General features: G+C 40.2%; 1 pseudogene; it reads left to right on the plus strand.

The window, feature by feature from the left end:
• The first annotated feature begins 3138 nt into the window (after positions 1-3138).
• LOC132999561 (AP-2 complex subunit sigma-like) lies at positions 3139-6548 on the plus strand (annotated as a pseudogene).
• Positions 6549-6900: the final 352 nt, after the last annotated feature.

The following is a 6900-nucleotide window of genomic DNA, read 5'->3' on the forward strand; positions in this document are numbered from 1 at the left end:
ATAAATATTGTATCTTATATGAACTTTAAAGAACATGTTGCCTTTCAGGACACTTTTACAAAATATTAGCAATGTGGTAGCAACAAAATGTCTATATATCCTACAGCTACAAGATGTTACTGACACGCTTAAAGGCTTCATCTGCTTGGAAACTGTTTATATGTTTCCTGTTAGCAAAACTTTATCGTGCCCATAACACGTCACAACCAAGATGTGAGCTGAGTCGTGCAGACTGGCCTTCAGGGACTCACACATTATGGTTTTACACACCTGGAGGCCAAAATAAAGTTGTCCTAGTTCATTCAACCTTGGTTAGAAACCCCCAAATTACCTCCTCAGTTGGTCTCTAAGAAGTAGAATTAAAAACATTGTTGGAACATACCTTGTGCTGTCACTTGATACTGTTTTCCAACTGCGCATCCAACCACCAGAGGAGAATCATCCCTGTGTTGTGTGAAATCTGCTGCAACAACGCGCCATGTCCTGTGCAACAGGTGTAGCCTCGGAGGAAGGGTGGAGGAAGAAAAGGAGGAGGGCTTGACGGTTATTTGGGGCGGAGGCAGAACAGAGGCCTGTGGTAATGCTACAGCAAGTTTTCATTATCCGTTTATTTGCAGGCTTTTATTCTGTGTGTGGAGCTGTAAATAGGACACACTGCACAGTTGTTGTCACTAGAGGGTAGTATCATGTCTCAATTCACAATAAAGAAGGTGGTGAGTATTTATGAAACAGACTGTGCAGGTCAGGACGGATCAACACTTGATTTTGCTCTGATAATAATTCCATTTTAGCGATAAACAGAGAAGATTATTGTAATTGACACTTTTCTTCAACACAATTCTCATTTAATTCATACTTAAATAACTTTTCACATGCGGTGAAGTGACACAAGAGTTTCCTCTGCTGTTTGTGATTTTAAGTTAGATTGGTTTAAATTAGATGAGATGGTGGACAGATGTCATGTAACTTATGTATAAATACCAGGAGTTATTGTGTTTACAATGTGGAAGCCTATTACAGTCAGTAGTTGAAAAATTGTAAAGGTAATGAGAAAAGTACATCGAAAAATGATTAAAAATCTATTTATATGACATAATCCCTCAATATCTAATTAACTACGTGAAAAATGTGACACACTGAGTCACATTATTACCTTGGTTGTGGACCTCTAAAACACCACCTATTTAGATTTAAATACTTATTAGGGCCCGAGCACTGACAGGCACTGACAGGTGAGGCCCTATTGAAATTGTAAGGATTATTATTATTAATATTATTCAGGCAAATGAATTGGCTTTTTGAGGGCTTTAACATGCTCAAATTCTTACCAAAATTTGCGTAAAGTTAGAAAGTGGTGAAAATGTACGTATTCTGGAGGAATTGTTTAGTCCGGTCGCGATCTTTATATAGTCTATGCACACGATCGAAGTGAGTGAGTGAGTGACTGAGTGAGTGACTGAGTGAGTGACCGGCGGTGAAGTGTTTTGTTTTTTTTAAATGTGGGTCAGAAAAGTGCAATTTAAGTCTGGGAGTCTGGAAAGGTAAGAGAAAGAAAGGAAAAGGAGGGCAGACAACTCTTAACAGATTTATTTTCATAAAAGGTGAATGAGCCCTTTAAGTAACACTTGGTTAATCATCATCAAAGGACCATGAATCCTTGGATGCTGAGCCGTCAACAAACAACTCCACTCCTACAGTGTCATTGGTGATAGATCAAAGGAATCTTTGATATGCAAATTAATTGGCTTTTTTTATTATTAGTGTTTCTGCACATTGCATGTTTCTACGGCAGAAAACAGGAAGTTACGACCTTTTTCAGCGTAGTTTTGGACGAAGATAGTAGACGAGCGGTCGAAGAAAACACCGATGTTTTTATTTGAAATCGTGGAATAATTGTTCAGGAACGAGCTGCCGTGGGGTTTCCAACGTCCATGTTCTGGAGACGAAAATGGTGAATATGTCTGAGATGAACACGGATCCATTATCTCCTCATTCCATTAGCGTGTTAGTGTTGGATGGTTATTCAGGCAGTAGGACATGTTAGCGACAGCTAGTTAGTAAGTTAGCTAACTTGTCATCGCAGACTATGGCCACATATGTGAAGTCACTATGTTTTACCTCTCACACTAACCTCTAGTTAGCTGAAGTGTATCGCACATCATTTAGTTTTACTCAGTGCTTAATTTGTAAATCACAAGGTGCCGGAACGCAAAGTACATATGACAGCGCAGGGATGACGAGACGGGCACAGGTCCCGGAACGCATACAGAAAACGGTGCTGAAAAAAACATGCAAATGCCCACTGACAATGCTGTGGGACTTACAAGCCTTAATTTCAAATAATATCCATGGTATAAATTTTATGACAATAATTTACAATTATTTTAGGCTATACTGCACAGCACAGGCAAATGCCCACATCAACACAGATGGGACTTACAGTCAGCAATTCATTTCTCAACATAGATCTAACTTGTAAAACATAAAAAATAAAAAAGTATGCTCACCATATTTAGTTGTCCAAAACACCCCACATCACGACCATGTCCGGATTCTCCTCCTCCTCCCTGTTTCGGGTTTTACTGCGTGTGTCTGTGGCAGTTCTGTGTCCTTTGGCCACCCACAACCTCACGTACGGGACTGGAATGAATTTAGCCAGGGTCCAACAAGTCCAACAAGATTTAAGAAGAGTAAAGATGATATGGTGGATGTGAGCAGAGAGGTACGTTTGGGAGTGCAAATTAAGTTCATTTGCAAAAATCCGCGCTCACATTCAGCACTCGCAATAGGAATGCTGTTGACAGCAACAAGTAACTCCATCAGTTCATCGGGGATGTCTTTTCCATCCGAGTCTCTGTGTTTTCTGTAGGCCCGTATGACTGCGCGCGGGTTGGTAATGTTAAAGCGCTGGCACAGCGACTCAACCTCAGTCTCTCCATACAGCGCACCTGCGTCCTCGGGCCAGTACTGTGCATAAAGCACCTTCAGCTCCTTAATTAACTTGTTATATTCAGTTTTATCAGGCTGCCGGCCTCCTTGAGATAACATACGTTCCTCCAAGTTCTTAGCCACAGTTAGGAAAAACTGCTTCGGGTCGAGTTTTTTGTCACTTGATTTTCCTCCATTCAATGTGACACCATGGAGAGAGTTTTCCTCAATTCCCCTCTGGCTCAGTTCAGTGTAGCCCCCTGTCCGATCCGGATCAGCCCAAAAAAGTCCCGGAACACGGGCAGGCCAAAACCAAGAGGTGCCGGATCCTGTTCCGGCACAAATTAACCCCTGGTTTTACTCTGTCTAATGTCTTGTTTAATTCTCATGTACAGATACACGGGTACGGTTCAGCGAACGCCAGCTGTCATGTTAGCATAAGCTAACAGGTATTTTTTCTTTCATTACATAGATCCGCTTCATCCTCATTCAGAATCGAGCAGGGAAGACGCGACTGGCCAAATGGTATATGCAGTTTGACGATGATGATAAACAGAAGTTGATTGAGGAGGTTCACGCTGTGGTAACTGTCAGGGATGCCAAACACACTAACTTTGTGGAGGTATGGGATCCGTCATTATCTTCTGTATACATGTGTGGTTCTTTATTTTTGTGGGTGGTTCAGGGACATGCCCAGATTTCCTACTTTGTTAAGTAGAGCCAGACCTTTTTTTCAATGACCACAATGTAATGACTGAAACCTAGCTTTCGTTAAAAATCTCAGTCGTGGCTACTTCACGGTAAAATAATTAAGTGACTCATGTGTGTCCCACATTACAAGCTTTTTCCACAAGCTACAAATCATAAGCAGTTTTTACAAATTCTAAAGCGATTCGAGAAAAGAATTCTGAAAATCTGTGGGTCGTATTAAACAATGACACTTCCCATCGGTTTTAGGATGCAATATGTTCAAAGTAATAATAGATATACTGAGTGTGTATTATTTAAAAGTTTGGAAGCTTAAGCCCAACTTAAGCTGCTGCTGTTGTCATAATATGAGAGACAAAAATGTTGAGAGCTTTTATCTCTGTTGTTCTCACAGTTCAGGAACTTCAAGATCATTTACCGGCGTTATGCTGGCCTGTACTTCTGTATTTGTGTGGACGTGACAGATGACAGCCTGGCATACCTCGAGGGAATCCACAATTTTGTAGAGGTAACAGACACACAAACGCATGATGTATAGATTTAGTAAGTGAACTATGATGATTTAGTCCTCATGGTTCGATTGTTTCCTGGAATGTCTGTCTGATGATTTCTTTCAAGATGTTCTGTCCTCTTCTGTCTTGCTTCTCCTCATTAAACCTGACCACTTGTGAGATACATGGGGCTGCAATCAAATTCGAATGGTTTTTTGTTCAGGATTGAACTTTTTGTTCAGAAGTTAACTAGTGATACACCTCACATTAGAAAACAATTGCTCTCCACACTGACTTCAGGATATGGATTATCAGCTTGTTGCAAGTAAAACAAATGAGTCACAGTTAAACATTCAGTATGACTGTTCATGTCAGTTCAAATTACCAAACACAGAGGTAGCTTCATTAAAGGGATAGTTCACCCAAAAATGAAAATTCCCTCATTATTTACTTACCACAATGCTGATGGAAGGGTGGGTGTGGGGTCATCCAAGTTTCCATAAGCCCCGGCATTCAAATTCGACTTGAAACGGCCTAATTTACACCATGTTTTTAGGCTAAATGGCTGCTGTGATCCACACGTGAATGCGGCTCCAGATGAGGCAGTGGTAGCCCCAGAGTCTCATAGAGCAAAATGTGTCCGCGTAGATAATTACGTTAACTGTGGCTGTAGGCTTAAGTTGAACAAAACTTTCAAAAATGGTATAACGCCCTTTTCCACGCGCTGATGTCAGCCTGTCTAGCTTCTGAACAGTCTGTCCATTCATTTCTTCAGGGTAATTAACCTCAAAATGTTGAATATTTCAGAAATTGTGAGACATATTACTGAGAAAAGCATATTTCTATCATCTCCTGATTGAGCTACACATTGTAACGTATGAATTAGAGTTACTATTATAAAGAGTGTGGTACAATTAACGGGCTAGGAATCAGCGGAAGAAATATCAAGAGGCAATTTTAACCTTCGAAGAATATATAGAGGGACTAGCAGCAGCTCAAACTGACCCTTGAGAACGATCAACTGCTTGATCAGGACAGAAGAAACAGTAGTTTCTATCCAGAGCCGTCAGGAGTGAAGGTCATTGGATGTAATGGTAGTGTAAACATGCATAAAGGAATGCAAGTATACACACTGAAGCACACAGCCGTCTTCATTTCTACTCTTTAAACTTGTTGCACACGGCCACGTACCTGACGAGAAACAATCCATTCAAAAATGTATCCTGTTGATTTTTTTCTTTCATCATATTTTTTCTGTATGTCCAAGTTAATACAAAAGGAGATGAAGTGCACGTAAGCGGCTTCTGCTGCTTCCATAGCGCCAGTATATCTCTGCACCAATGCGTCACATTAAAACATTACCGTATAAATACATTGGTTTTTTATAATGTATTCCTAGATTATCTCCTTGCTGTTATCTGATGAATTCCTGTTCTCGTCTTTCCTGTAAGGTGCTGGAAGAGTATTTTCACAACGTGTGTGAACAGGACCTGGTGTTCAACTTCTATAAGGTAAGAAAACGAAAATACTATCTTTTACCTTGTGAGATTCTCAAACAATTTAATTAACACCTTGGTCAAGCCAAAGGAGCAGATGAGAATATTTCTTTCATTAGAATACCATGGCAACCAATTAAGTACTTACAACTAGAAATAACTCGCTGAGTGAAATCCATCTAAACAATTATCCTCTATATTTTTCATAGAAAGAAACGCTAAGCAGCTAACACCTTCAAACGCCCCCCCCCCCCCCCCCCCCCAGCTGCCGCCAGTGTTGTTGCTGATTAGCGAAAGCATCTGAGCATCCGCCCTTGTGCTAACACAAAGCATTTTGATGCAGTGTTACAACCAGAAGTGACAATTGTTTAACATTAACTTGCTCTCTTTCTCTTATACTCCTGTTCCAAACAAAAAGGTTTCAAAGTCTTAGTGACTCACTTCTCGCATTATAGTTAAATTCTAGTTATATAATTTGTTTGTTCCTGAGCACCTTGTAACACCGGTAACATCAACTATAGTGGAAACCTTCAACATTGTTTCTTAGTATTTGCTGTATTGGAATGTGGTCGTATGGATGTAGCCTGATCTATTCAGTCATAGTTAGTCATCTGTGCTAATGTTAGGGTCTCAGTGTGTTTTGTCACCCATTGGTTATATTGACATTTCAATGACACAGCAGTGGAGTTCTCATGCTGACCACAGGCCAGTAACAACATGTGGTTTGTGGTATCTGTGCTCTGTTTTCATCCTTAATTGTCACAATCCTGCCTTTTTACTTTCCTGCCCTCTAACGCACCGCTTCTCTCACTGTGTTTTTAAGGTGTACACGGTGGTGGATGAGATGTTCCTTGCAGGAGAGATCAGGGAGACCAGTCAGACCAGGGTCCTCAAGCAGCTCCTCATGCTCCAGTCGCTCGAGTAGAAACCAGACAACCGTCCTTCCTACCTGCTCAGCATTTTGCTGCCCTGGGACCTGATCCAACCTCCTGTCTCTCTGGAAAGGATCCCCCATCATTTTCTTTCAGAACTTCAAGAGGATTTTTTAGAAATACACAATATTGTTTACATATGATACATAATGCAGAAGTTGTTTCCACAACTGCAGGTATATGAGTTTATGTATGTCTTCTTGTAATATTTTCTTAATGTCCAACACGTACGTTAGATTGTTTAATTTATGTAAAGTGTATTTTATTTTATTTATTTAATTGTATTTATGTTAATTATATTCTTTATTTATAGTGATTATTAATCTATATATATTCTATGAGTGG

The sequence above is a fragment of the Limanda limanda genome, chromosome 4, assembly GCF_963576545.1.
Source record: "Limanda limanda chromosome 4, fLimLim1.1, whole genome shotgun sequence".
NCBI classification, from domain to species: Eukaryota; Metazoa; Chordata; class Actinopteri; order Pleuronectiformes; family Pleuronectidae; genus Limanda; species Limanda limanda.